This window comes from Triturus cristatus, chromosome 4_1 (assembly GCF_964204655.1).
Source record: "Triturus cristatus chromosome 4_1, aTriCri1.1, whole genome shotgun sequence".
NCBI lineage: Eukaryota > Metazoa > Chordata > Amphibia > Caudata > Salamandridae > Triturus > Triturus cristatus.
Window position 1 is genome coordinate 291,355,081 of NC_140585.1, and position 15,314 is coordinate 291,370,394.

Below are 15,314 nucleotides of genomic sequence, written 5' to 3' on the forward strand. Positions count from 1 at the left end.
CGCTGACTTTGACCAAAATATTTTTCTTTGGTTGTCAAAGTATTTCTAAAGTAAACATTGTTCGAGTGGCAGGAAAATCACCTCCAGCCCTCACAGAGCGTATCCCAGAGGTGTACATTGACCAGCAGTGAGCAGTTCATCACACGAGCTGTCACAGCGGCAGAGGATATCTCGCGCTGTTACGAGCTGCTGTACGTCATCAGTAATCTGTCACGGAGATTAATCCCGTGTTAGTGCAAAATCTGTGGGAATCGGAGTGAGCTACCTTATAACGTGGTATTTTCAGAATGCTTTGGCCTCTATTGCGAGTGCCAGGAGGGTTATGCAATATTTATGACACCACGTTAAAAACCCATATCCAGGGGTTTAAATAGCACCTATGAAATAGCATCTATTCCTGCACGCAAAAGACCATTTCGGCTTCAAAGCCGGTTTCAATATTGACTACTGTTCAGCTCCGAAGCGCCCATTGGTGTGGACGCCGAGGGCCAGCGGCTTCCTCGGCGCTGGGATGGAGTCGTGTCAGGCTTTGAGGCCTTAGGGTGCTGCCAGCCACGGCTGGGATGCAGTGGTGGACCGGAAAGCTGTCTCCCCGATTGTGGGCTCTGTAGAGATGAGGTGGTCTAGTGGTTGCGTGGGCGGAGCAGAGTGGGTGGAGTAAGGGGAGGACTGAAGGGACAGGAAGGGGCGGAGAACGGGGACAGGTCGGCAGTAGAGGGCAGAGCCATGCTGGTGTGAGGACGAGAATAAAGTGTCCTAACGAGAACCCTCTGTGTCTGTCGTTATTGTTACCGTGAGGACACGACAGCTGGCGACGAGGGTGGGATAGAGCTGGATGCTCTCCCGGAACACCAGCACGCTGACAAAGCTGGCGAAGGGCTGGTCACAAAGAAATCAGCGAAAGCGCCGCCACTCGCGACACACCCCGGAGCGTGTGAGAGCCCCGCAGCTGAAGGAGTGAGCGCCCTGCGGTAGGAAAGGGCTGACACCGTGACAGGCAGGAAGAGGAGCGACGACGCTGACACGCGCGTCTCCCAGGCCAGGTCGGAGCAGCGAGTTCGAGGACTCCACCCACCCGCCTACCTGCTGTGAAGCTGTGAGTAAAAGCGGACGATGAGAGGGGCCGTCTAAGCTGCGCGCTGTCCTAGAATGAATGAATCGAGAGCCCGGCACCACGTGTGATGTCTACACACGTTCTCCAGCCGGCGGCCATCTTGAAGTCAGGCGGACTCTCGGACGCCCCATGCAAATAGGCCCGGGCGGCCATTTTGAAGTCAGGCAACGCTGAAATCTCAACAAGCACAAGCAAATACAAAAAGAAAAAAAAAGAAAAAGGGGGAAACTACTTGAATCAAGCGCACAAGATTCCCTGTAGGATCCCCTGGGCCTGCACTGCGCTGAAGCTGCACGCATCACACGTGCAACACGATGTCGAACCATGGATCCCCAGCTCATTCTCCAACGCGCCAGGATGCGAAGCCGATCATCATGGGGCTATCGCACCTGCGCCCCCCAGAACCCTTAGCGCTCGTGGTTGGGAGCAGCATGGGCCCTCGCTGGGAAGAGTGGATTGAAGACTTTGAGGACTACATTAAGGGCTCGAAGGTGATGGGGGACGAGGATCAACTGATCGCACTTCGAAACCTCGTGGGCAAGGACGTCAGCAAGATGATAAAGGAACTCCCCGCCGCAGACGCGGGAACGTATGCGAGTGTGCGTGCAGCCCTGGATCGAAAGTTTGTGCACAAGAAGAACGTAGATTATGAACGATACGTGTTCCAAAGAGCGCGACAAGAAAAGGATGAGGTCATGGGCTCCTACATCACAAGGTTGCGGCGACTGGCGCGCCACTGTGAGTTCGACAAGTTCTCGACGGACGACGCCATACGCCTGCGGGTGATCGACGGCTGCCAGTCGGAGACGCTACGCAGAAAGTTACTAAAAAAAAGTCACACGCTGGATGAAATAGAAGAGATCACGAGGCTCCATGATCAGACTGAAGAGCAAGCCAAGACAATGGAGGCAGGACGCGTGGATCGCAAGGAGGTGGTCTGTCAAGTACGCACCGACCGCCCTCGCCGGGGGTCGAGAGAACGAGAACGACAAGCTCGGCCGCCATCGAGACACCACCGTCACCCTGGCCATCGACGGCCTGATTCGGGGAAGAGAAGCAAGCGTCAGGAATATGGGAAGAAGGCGCCATTGAGAAGATGTTACCGATGCGGGTACGACTTCCCACACATCGGGGCGTGCCCGGCCCTGGGACAGAAATGCCACAAGTGTGGTCGCAACAATCATTTTGAGACCATGTGCGGGGACTACCGCCGGGAGAAAGAAAAAGCCTCCACGAGGTCACCAAGAGGCGAGACGCGCCGCCATCACGCGCGAGCGGTACGTGACCGCCGGAAGTCCTCCTCCAAGTCCTCCCAGTCCAGCAGGGAGTCACGGTCTTCAAGGTGGTCTAGAAGATCACCATCAAGAGACTCCGAATCACCTTCAAGTGAACATGAGTATTCCGTAGAATATGCCAACATGATTGCCGATCCGGACCAGCTTAAAAAATACCCTCGGCTGGACATCAGCGTTGGCACGCATCCCACAAAGTTTGTGATGGACAGCGGGGCATCCCTCAACTACATCCCAGTGACAGAATATAAGAAGATGAACCCTCGGCCTCGGCTCAATCCCGCACACGTGCGTGTCTACACCTGGATGTCCAGGAAGCCGCTCCCATGCCTTGGGAAGTTTTCAACGACACTGAGGCATCAAACAACATCTATTCCGGCCGTGATTCACGTCATCGAGGGACCGGAAGCAGACTGTCTCCTCAGTCTACCAACTGCTGAACGGTTGAAGCTGGTGGATATCCTGTACCGCGTCAACAGTGACAATGACACCATACACAAGTTCCCAAAGCTGTTTTCCGGACTCGGCAAAATGAACAGAGGCCAGATCCGCCTCCACATAAATGACCAGGTCCGCCCGGTTGCCCAACACCCGCGGAAGGTACCGTTCCACCTCCAGCAAGCGGTGGAGGATGAGCTGCAAGACCTGCTGGACGCCGACATCATCGAACGGACAGAGGGCGCCACACCGTGGGTATCTCCAGTCGTGATAGTACCGAAGAAAGGAACACCAGGGAAAGTACGACTCTGTGTGGACATGAGAATGCCCAACACCGCCATTGAGAGAGAGCGCCATCCAGGACCTCATTTAAGTGACATGATCGCCGCCCTCAATGGGGCGAGGGTGTTTTCTAAATTGGACCTAAACAAAGGCTACCATCAGTTGGAACTACACGAGAGCTCCCGCTACATCACGACATTTGCAACGCACCTAGGGTTGTTCAGATACAAGAGACTAAACTTCGGCATTTCATCAGCCGCAGAAATATTTCAAGAAGCCATCCGACAAACAATACATCACATCCCAAATACGCTGAACTACAGCGATGACATTCTAGTCTACGGGGCAACACTCCAAGTCCATGACACGGCCCTAGACAGGGTTTGCCATGCCCTCCTGGAAGCCAACCTCACGCTCAACAGGGAGAAATGCGAGTTTCACCAGTCGCAACTGAAATTCTTTGGCCACATCTTTTCAGGAGCCGGAATGCAACCAGACCCTGACAAAGTGAGTACTCTGAACAGCACCAAGAGTCCACTTGACGTCAGTGATGTGCGGTCCTTCCTAGGCATGGCGAGCTACTGTTCAAGAGATATTAAGGACTATGCCACAATCAGTCACCCTCTTCGCACTCTCACCAAACAGGGACAGGCATTTGAGTGGACATCCGAATGCGAGCAAGCATTCCAGGACATAAAGAGAGCCGTGGGCACGGTGGAAAGCCTGGCATATTTCAGCCCGGATCGCAGGACCGAAATAACAGTGGACGCAAGCCCCGTCGGGCTGGGTGCCATCCTGGCTCAATATGACAAGGACACGGACCACCGCCACATTGTGGCGCACGCCAGCCGGAGCCTTTCCGACACGGAGAAGGCCTACTCCCAACCGGAAAAGGAGAGCCTTGCGGTGGTGTGGGCGTGTGAACACTTCCACGTGTTCATCTACGGGAAGCATTTCACCATGGTAACAGACCACCAGGCGCTCGTCACCATCTATGGCAACCCCCGGTCCAAAATGCCACCCCGCATCGAAAGGTGGGGACTCCGTCTGCAGGAATACACGTTCACAATCGTGCACAAGCCAGGGAAGGCTGCCAACCCGGCCGACTACATGTCGCGTCACCCGGAAGACTCGCAGCGTCACACACCGTCCATGGCAGACGAATATATCCATTTTGTGGTGGACCAAGCGCGGCCACCAGCGGTCCCCCTAGAGGCTATCCTGGACGCCACCCAGCAAGATACCATGCTGCAACAGGTGATCCGAAGAGTTCAAACGAACAGGTGGCGGCACGAAGAGTCGGAGGACGAGAGGGGTGACACCACAAAGCGCCAGGAGTGGCAAGCATTCCGGAATGTGTGTGAAGAACTATCTGTTACACCGGATGGCCTACTGTTGCGAGACAACCGAATTGTAATTCCCCAGCAACTGAGACAGGGAGTCGTCAACCTGGCACACGAAAGCCATCGAGGAGTAGTCACGACGAAAAGAGCACTTCGTGAACGTGTCTGGTTCCCTTTCCTAGACAAAATGGTGGAGCACACTCTGAAAGACTGTCTGCAGTGTCAAGTGGTAAGGCAAGGAGACCCGCCAGCTCCACTTCAGATGACGCCCCTGCCACCAGGAGTATGGCAAGAACTAGCAATGGATTTCTACGGCCCCATGCCGTCGGGCAAGTACGTGTTGGTCATAATAGATGAATACTCGCGATTTCCTATCGCCCGGTTCGTCCCATCCACCAACGCAGCTGCCACGCTCACCATCCTGGATGAAGTCTTTGCAGCTTGGGGCATACCCACGGAGGTGAAAACAGACAATGGGCCTCCTTTCAATGGCCGGGAATTCAGTGACTTCCTGACACTCATGAATGTGCGACACCGACGGATAACACCACTATGGCCGCAGGCCAACGGCACAGCGGAAAGATTCATGGCCACTCTCAAAAAGACATTCCAACAGGCTGCTCTGGATAAGAGAGACCCGCAGGCAGCCCTCAATGATGTACTCCGAGCATATCGGACGACACCGCATGCCACCACAGGCAAATGCCCGGCCACGCTCATGCTGGGACGCCCAGTCAGGACCCGGATACCCACCTGGGAGGGAGCGCTGCGACCCATTTCCCCCAGCCGTGTTCATCGGGAAGTGGAAGCTACCGACAAAGCTCGCAAAGAAAGCATGAAGGCGTACGCGGATGGCAGAAGACGGGCTCGTTCCCTCTCGTTCCACGAGGGGGACTGCGTGGTCGTTAAGCAGGAGCAATCCAAGAAGACGGACAGCAGGTTCAGAGCGGAACCTCTGACGGTCACTCGTCAGAAAGGCACCATGCTGACAGCGGAGTCAGACAACAGGCGCGTAACCCGAAATGTGTCCCACTTTCAGAAGTGCAGCCCAGTTCTACAAGAGACACTCGAGTTGCGAATTACACCTTCAAGAACTCGGCAACTTGAAGCACAGAGCGATGGTGACAGCCACCCGGGACAGATACCCGGAGCCGAAACCACTACAGTGCCTGAAGGCCGCACACTCCGACCACGACAAACGATCCGCCAGCCCAAGCGGCTGATTGAAGAGATGTAACTCTTGGTGACTCAGTTCTTTGCTAACAAAGGGGGAGATGTAGAGATGAGGTGGTCTAGTGGTTGCGTGGGCGGAGCAGAGTGGGTGGAGTAAGGGGAGGACTGAAGGGACAGGAAGGGGCGGAGAACGGGGACAGGTCGGCAGTAGAGGGCAGAGCCATGCTGGTGTGAGGACGAGAATAAAGTGTCCTAACGAGAACCCTCTGTGTCTGTCGTTATTGTTACCGTGAGGACACGACAGGCTCCACGCCCGACCCTCTAGTGACGGGGAGTGACCGGATGGTGAGAGCTGAGAGGAGATGCACTCACTGCCCACGTCTTCTGACATTGGTTGGTGAGGGCCGCCGGTCTGCTGCTTCAGAGTCAGAGGGCACATCTGAGTCCCTGCTGAGGCCGCCATTCGTTTGGCAACATCCGCCTCTCCTTTGATGTCCTCCTCGAAGATGTCAGGGGTCTCCTCGTCTCCGAATGGACCAGAAGGCAAGGCAAGTAGTCTTCATATTCGGAAAACAAGCATAGATAGTGCCAATATCGGCAACACACCCCATCCACATACAGCAATATTATTCGGAAATAAATCACACCACACCTTGACCTTAAATCCTGTAAGTTTATAGGGGACCGTTTATTTGACAAGACACTACATTTGCTGCCGTCTGAATGTGGTCTGTGGTCTTTCCTTTTACTGGTTGCTTCCAAATACTGTCTGACACACATCAACGCTCTCATGACAACACGGCGTCAAGGGCAGCGGCACAGAGGCCGCCAGCAGTGTTGCCAGATTTTTAGACCCATCCCAAGCCCAAAGCCGCTCAAATATAAGCCCAAAATAAGCCCAATCAGACCAGTTTCAGCCCAAAACCAGCCCAAATTAGCAAGTCTCCAATTATGCACAAATTGTCATCAGAAACAATTTTAACGACAAATATACATTCTATTCAATATACAGATGGTGGGAGGGTGTTAACTGGGCACCTGCCTTAATGCTATTAATTTTTAAGACCAGTTCTCACTGCGACTTCTAAGAGCCCCTGCAGCTCCACTCTGCCTATTGCCTAAATATTCCGCCCCTCCCCCCCGAAATCAGCTCCAGTTCGAGTGGCAAACAGTGTGCGTCAGTGCGCGCCTTGGCATCAGCAACGTGGTGAAGCACGGAGTGTCAGATCCATGCCAGGACAGTAGTAAACAGACGCACGCGGTGCTGCCAGCAGGTGCGTGCGAGGTTGGGTGGCCCCTGCACAACCGTTTTCGAAGCTGGGCTGGCCTACGAACAACCGATGTGGTCAGTTTTGGTTTGGGTGTTAAAACACTCTCTTTACCTACGTCAACTTCCTGGCATCTATCAATATTCATCATTTCCTACAAATAGGGTGCCCAACTGGAATGGATGCAAATTCAGGACGGTGAGTGTAAAATTCAGGACAAAGGGTCAAAATTCAGGACAAAAATTCAGGACGGGAGGTCAAAATTCAGGACAAAACTTCGGGACAAAAGGTACGTTTTACAGACACATCAAAGGAGGTCGCGTAATAGTGTATAAGTAATTCCATCTATATCCAAACATTCATCCATTTGAAAACGTATGTATCTTTCCATCCATCATTTCACTCATCCATCCCTCCATCCACATTTTCACTCATCCATTCATCCACCCTTTCACCCTATCCATCCGTACACTCATCCATCCAGCCATTTATCCACTCACCCATCCAGCCATCCTTTCACTTACTCATCCATCCACCCAGTTACTCATCCTACCACCCAGTCTCCTTTTCAGTCATCCATTCATCCTCCCTTTCTCTCTTCATTGACCCTTTCACTTAGCCATCCTTCCTTTCTTCGATCCACCCATACTTCAACTCATCCACTCATGAATCCATCCATTGACCCTATCACTCATCCATCCATTCACTCATCCATCCACCCATTCACTCACCGATCAGCCACCCTTTCACTCATCCATCCATCCTTTCGCTCATTATCCATCTATTCACCCTTTCATTCATCCATTCACCCTTTCACTAATCCATCCAGCCATCCACCCATCCCTTCACTTACTCACTCGCTGAGTGCTCAGCTGAGCCTTTGTCTGCAGAGTTGCAGACAGAAGAGGCCCATCAATAATTTCGCCCTTGCTGTCTTCCTAAAGCAAGGGGTGGGGTGGGGGAGGGTTCACTATGCACCTGCACATAGGCAATCTGAAAAAGTGGAAGTCATGAGTCATGCATGATGCACAGCGCCAGGCCATGAGGTGATTGTGACATGGTGTTTCCAGGGCTTTAAGCGGGATGAAAAAACTGGGGGTCTCTCCAAGGGGCGTGTCTGATGTAATTAATGGTGTTGCTTAAAACAACTAAGCTAAAAATCTGTGCTTAGCATTGTGTGTCGCCGGATTGGTATTTTGCCTCTTCTGTCATTGCATCCAGATATATATCACAACAAGTAACGTTACACCTACAACAAGCCAGAAGCATTTGCTTTGTTAATGGTTGTTAGTTGCATAAAATAAAAATGCAGCAACCATGGCTTCCTTGAATATAATATTGAATCTGCACTTTTCTAAAATGATGAGACTGAAAGAACTCTAGCCCCTTCTTTTCAACTTGTTTCACCAGCTTCTTTGAATTAGCTGGATTATTTTCACCGAGGACAAACCTCAGTAGACTGTCTGCAGCCTTGTGTTTATTTCACTCACTTGCACTGGCACTGGGCAGCGTCCAAGAATCCCTGTGCCTGTCAGATGGCGTGCACATTCTGTGGAGCAGCGCTTGCTGAGCGCTTTGGCTGCCTGCTTGAACATGAGGCATGGGCTCTCGTCAGGGGGTTGCACAGCGAAGTGTGCGGTGAACGCTTGTCCTCTAGCGAGTGCAGCGTGCATGGCGCTCCAACGCGGCCCCTCCTGTGAGGGGAAATCACAACATGCAGCCAGTGCGAGAGAGGTGCCGTACCCAGGCACCCGCTCCCTGCATGCAGCCTGCGGGAATTCCCCTGCGAGACCCCTCCTGATGGAGAGCCATGGCGCCACAGAGCATCTGCTCCTTCAGCTGACGGGCAATCACGGCCTCCGACAGTGTCGCTGGGGTTTACACGTTGCCCCGGAGAGGTCCAAATTACGGACGGTGGTTGGTCACCCTACCTACAAATGCACGCGCCCTTAATTCCCTGCCCCAATCTCCACTCTGTCTATTGCTTAAAGACTCAGCCCCCCCTCGAAATTATTTCTTACACCCCCCCACCCCTGTAATTTGGCTCTAGTTGTGCCTCTGACTCACTCACCTGAGGTCCGGCGTCGAAGTCCGGACTCAGCAACTGCTGGCGCCGCCGGGCGGCCTGCTGCTGTGCTGCGTTCATGCGTCCACCGTTGAACCAAGCGCCGCGTCGAAACTCGAAAGTAAGATCACGTGATGTCACTGAGTCCCAGTATTATAGAGAACCGCAGGGGCCGGCCAAAAAATGATACCCAGGGCCGTCATTGGTAGCGTTTTTGCGCGCTACTGGATTGACGGCACTGGGGGATCCCCACATTGGCCCGCAGTGCCCGCACACACACAAGTTAACAACAAAGCTAGGTGACCCCTTGTACTGCTCGATTTTCCCGGCCTTCCGGTGTTGCAGAGCAATCCATATGACTTCAGTCTCTTTCCATCCGAGTCTAAGGACTGGAGTAGTGAGTAGGGCCTATCTATTAGACACTTGTGACACAATCCCGTGCTCCTACCCTTAGCTCAGGGCCTACACACATAGCCTAGGGGATAGATTCGTTAGCCTTGAGGATAATTTGCCCTATAGTGAGGTTGTTTCATGGAGCTGTGTTGAATTCAGGCCTGGTAGGCCTCAAACGGGAGAGACTCCATCTTTCTTTCTGCTCCGGCAGCCCGGGACCTTTCCAGAGGGAGGGGGATGTTTTAGTTATGAGGTGTTATTCGCTCGGAGAGAACCGGTTCAGGCCGGCCCTTATCGAAGGATTGTATTTTTCTTCATGCCGAAGACACTACATCAGGCCGGCCGGCTGGGAAAGTGTCCTTGGTACGGGGAGGTACAGGAATTTGGTGGGCGGCAGGTTTCGAGCTGGAAATTTCCATGAGGGAATGCACTTCTATATTAGTGAAAGTCTGAGTGAGATAAGGGCACTTGCTTCTAGACCATAGGCGGCATCTGGCCGTTAGCAGAAAAGCTATTACTTATTCCAGGGAAGACGGATGACGAACTCGAATCTAAAGAGGACAGAGTAGCCGACAGGGAAGAGGTTCCAGTGACTCGGAGAGGGAGAAGGGAGCAGACCCACAACTGTAGAGGGGTGACTTCCAGGCGAAGCCGAGGCATAGACGAGAAGGGAACCTAGATGACCAGTGAGCACGGGCTACGTACCATAAAGGTGAAGTCGACCCCTTTTTCTTTAGAGTATACAACTTAACCTTTCACTTTCCTTGCAGGTTGTCTACATATATATAATGTATTCTGCGAATGTGCATGTGGCATTTAAATAAAGTATTTAGCTTGTTGTACGTTAGCATGTGTTGTGTACTTTTGTATAGGAGGATAGCCTATTCTTTAGTCAGAGTTGCCTTAAAATGAACAGAGGTTAATCCTGGTCAGGTAAGTGGTAACTGGATGAGGGGGAAAACAAGCCCCTCGAGCTAGAGAACAGGTTGTGCTCAACTAATAGTCTTTGTGTGATCTGATATATGGTAATCCCGATTCCCCTGTTGTGTACCATAGTAATAATAGGATGAGCTCGTGCTAAGGCTGCCGTGTAGGTAGGAGATTCTGGACCTGACTGAGGTCGCGAGACTGTGTGTGTTGCTGCCGAATGGGTAGGAGATTCTGGACCTGACTAAGGTCGCGAGACTGTATGTTGCTACCGGATGGGTAGGAGATTCTGGGCCTGACTGAGGCCGCGAGATCGTGTGTGTCGCTACCGGATGGGTAGGAGATTCTGGACCTGACTGAGGTCGCGAGACTGTGGGTGCTGAGATTGCGAGGCTGTGAGGTCTTGATATATATATATAATAGGAATTCTCTGTCCTTAGGTAGTACATATATATATGCTTATTTAGGTGTAAAAAGGCCCTAGGGGGGGGGTAACGTTCTGTTTTGGGTCAGAAGGGCTCTGTAGAGCAGGTTCTACCCAATCCAAAAACCAAAGCAGAACATTTGGCGTCACAAACTGTTTACGTAACCTGTGTGCGTTGTGGTTGTCTTGTGTTTGCTTTCGGCGTGTGCGTGATTTTCTTTTTTGTATATTTGCGTGTATACTTTTTCTTTCTCTTTCTTTCTCTCTTCCTTTCTTTTCTCTGCGTTTCTTTTTCTTTCTTTTTCGCGATGTTTTCTAGGAAATCGAAATCTACTCTTAAATTGTCCGTTGATATTCCCGGATGGGATTCAACGCCTTATGGTGCCTTGGCCCGAGAGTGGGCTGATTCTACTGGTCTGAGTGAAAATTGGAATTCTTCTTTGGAGTCGGCGGAACCGGCTGACGTGATTGCTTGTTTGCAGACGGCACCTGTCTTGAAGGGTGAGGAGGTTCCCGCTTTGGGGCGCAGAGGTTGGGTTATTCTGTCTGCGTATCGGATTCTGCATGAGAGGTTGCTGAAATTGCAGGTCTCTTTTAAGGATGCGGAATCACACCTTGTTGAGATTCAGAATTCTAACACTTTATTGCGGTGTCAAAATAAGTTGCTTTCCGACAAACTTGACACTTACCAAACGGTTGCCGAAAGGGCGGCTGTGCGGATTGCTCGTTATAAGTACAAGAACAGGCGTGGTCGTGTTTCGTCGCGTAAAGTGCGTCTGGTCGTAGCGAAAGCTGGACTGGATTGGAATCCTGATGAATGGGATGGTAATATCTGGGACTCGACTACGTCTTGTTCCTCGGGTGAGGAATGTGCTATGCATGAGCTTTCTCGTTCCCGTCCTGACAGTAAGTCTACTTCTCGCACCTCTGATGGTGCACCCCGTGATTGCGCTCGTTCTTCGGGCGGGATTGATACTTTTCACACTGACTGTCCCTCTACTCGTACTGCTCGGGCTCCTTGTGATGCTCGTCCCGTTGTTTCTGCGCACCCGGTTTTTCGTCGGAAGTTGCAGCAGTCTCCCAATGCTCCGCAGGGTGTTTCTTTGGACTGTTTGGAAGATTTTACCCAGCAAGAAATTAGTGATATTTTGCAACGCTTTCGGCAGCGGACTGGTGAGGCTTTGCTCACGTGGATGGTGCGCCTTTATGAACTAGGCGCTGCTGGTATTATGTTGGATACTGGCGATTGTTTGAAGTTTTGTTCTTTGAGTTTGGATTCTACTGTGCAAGATCATTTTCGTAACTATAATGGTGGTGGTCAAATTTCTTTGCTCCAATTGGCGACTGAAGGTTGCAATTTGAAGTATCCTACTGAATCTGACTGGCCTGTCAATGACAAGCCGTGGTATACCTTGCGTGATGCTGCGCAACGTCTTAAGGAGGAAGTGATGAAAACGGCTATTTTTCTGGGCACTGCTGACAGGTTGCTTGATGGGTTGTTGACTTCTTCGGTGCGGAATCGTATCATTCGCTCTTCTCCTGTTGCCTACAAGCAGGTCATGATGACTTTGTTGATTAACCAGACTGGTAATGTACTATCTACGGTGTTGGAGTCGGTACGCCAACTCGGTGAGTTGGGTGAGTGGTTTAAACCTGAACGTCAGTCCCGGTCTGACACTCGTACTCCTGGTGAATATAAATTTACTAGACGTGATATCTTTACTGGTCTTTTGGCTGATGGTGTGCGTCGGGAGGATATTGATGGTGAGACTACTGCTCGTTTGTGGGAAATGTTTCGCAAACGGGGCTTGGACCGGAAGGAGGGTGCCCGGCGTGTTCGGACGACTGAGTGTGATCGTGGTTGTTCTGATGGTAGCGGTGATGATGATCGCCGTGGGCGCTTTGATCGTCGTGATGATCGGCGTCCTGTACGTGATCTGTCTCCCCGTCGAGAGCGGGACAGGGAGAGAGAGGGGGAAAAGGAAAGGGGGAGAAATGATCATGCTTACAGCAGACGTAGAGATGATAGGGATCAATCCCCTGAATTGAGAAGGAGGGAGGATCGATATAGTTTGGCCGATCGAAACTCGCAGTGCAATGTAGAGGACAGGAATCCATTTCGTAATAGAGATGGATATGAACAGGAGGTACCGATACCTAAGAAACGTGAGAGTCTTTATCCTGATTTGTCCTGGTACACAGAATGCAGTAAGAATGACTAGGAAATAGGTCAAGCTCCGGTACACAGATGGGCTCACAGAGATAATAGACCCTATGTAGATATTGATATTTTTTGGAGACATCGTAATATCCAAAGGGCCCGAGCATTAGTTGATACAGGAGCGGAGGCCACTCTTATTCATGGAAAATCAAAGAAATTTACAGGGCAGCCTTTCACTATTACCGGATTAGGAGGAAAGGAAACCCCTGCAGTTCAAACTTTGCTTGAAATGAGAATAGGTAGAATCCCTAGAAAGGAATATTCTGTATTAGTGGTGCCACTTCTAGAATTCATAATTGGAATTGATATTTTGAAGGGAATGACATTGCATCTTGATGATGGGTGTTACCAATTTGGAACGACGCATTATATCTCGTCCAGACCTATACGGGTTGGTCGTTTAAGGATGCCCCCCATACAAGTTCCCCAGGCGACCAAAGTGGTTTGTCAGAAGCAGTATCGTATTCCGGGTGGTCATGAAGAGATTAGTACCACCATTCAGGAGTTGGTTAATGCAGGCGTTATAACTCCAGTTACTTCTGCTTGGAATAATCCTGTTTGGCCGGTGCGTAAAAGTGATAATTCTTGGCGCATGACTGTTGATTATCGAGAATTGAACAAACACACGCCCTCTTTGACTGCTGCAGTACCGGATGTTATCACCCTGATTGAAAGAATTCAAACACATCCAGGTACATGGTATGCGTCCATCGATATTGCTAATGCTTTCTTTTCTATTCCAATTGCCCCTGAGTGTCAGGAACAGTTCAGTTTTACGTGGAATGGGCGTCAGATGACGTTCAGAAGTCTTCCTCAGGGCTATGTGCATAGTCCTACGATTTGTCACCGGCTGGTGGCAGAACACTTGATTGAGGTACCAGTTCATCCCAAAATCCAGATATGTCATTATATTGATGATGTTTTGATCCAAGGCGAAACACAAGAGGATGTTCAGACACAATTAGATAGAGTCATTGAGTGTCTGCGTGGGAAAGGTTGGGAGATCAACCCGGACAAATTACAAGGTCCGTCTCAAGCTGTAAAATTTTTAGGTATTAATTGGCATGAGGGACACCGCGAGGTGATCCCTCAAGTTAAACAGAAAATTCTTGATTTTTCGGTTCCGAGGAATAGGAAGGAAGCCCAAAGATTCATTGGTTTATTCGGTTTTTGGCGCCAGCATATTCCTCATTTGAGTCAAATATTGGCCCCTTTGTACCGAGTTACACGTAAAAAGAATGCATTTGAATGGGGTAAGCAACAGCAAGATGCATTTAGTCTGGCGAAAGAGGCAATTCAACATGCTATGGATCTCTGGCCTGTACGTGATGGTGATGTGGATTTGAATGTGTCTGTGCAAGGCCCTTATGCAAACTGGAGTCTGTGGCAGAAACAAGGCAGGTGTAAAGTACCATTAGGGTTTTGGACCAAAAAGCTACCTGATGCTGGTGAGCGTTATACACCCTTTGAGAAGCAGCTACTTGCTTGTTATTGGGCTTTAGTGGATACCGAGCAATTGACTTTGGGACATGACATATTCTTGCGTCCTGAAATTCCTATTATGCAGTGGGTTTTGAGTTCACCAAAAACTCATCGAATTGGGCATGCTCAGGAGGCGAGTGTGATTAAATGGAAATGGTACATACAAGACAGGGCACGTGTGGGTCCGAAAGGAGTTGCGTCTTTACATGAGCAAGTGGCACAAGCACCATCGACTGAGACTGAGAGTGAGTGTTCCGTACCTTTAGAACAGGAGTCTCCTGTCAAGTGGGGTAGACCTTTTGATGATTTATCCGTCGAGGACAGGAACCATGTGTGGTTCACAGATGGGTCAGCAAAGTTTATTGGAACGACACGGCACTGGAAGGCGGTGTCTTATAATCCGATCACACAAAAACTGTTGAGCACAACTGGTGAAGGGAAGAGTAGTCAGTTTGCCGAGCTCTATGCCGTTTACCAAGTTTTGAAACAGGAGTTACCTGGCGTATGCCACATTTTCACCGATTCCTGGTCCACTGCCAATGGACTGGCTGTTTGGTTGCCGACCTGGCATTCCCATAATTGGAGGTTACACTCCAAAGAGTTATGGGGAAAAGAGTTATGGCAAGAGATTTGGGAAATGCTCCCACAGAGCACTGTTACCATCTTCCATGTGGATGCTCACACCCCAATAGACTCTCTTGACAAATTTTTTCATAATATTGCAGATGAGAAATCTAAAATTGCTGAGGCAGTGGTGGACAGACAAGATCCTGATATTGCGGGATTGGCGAAATGGGCACACCAGAAGGCAGGACACTTTGGAGAGAAGGCCACTAGCAGGTGGGCTGCTGATAGAGGAATTTATATTCCCCTGGATCTAATCAAAAATGTT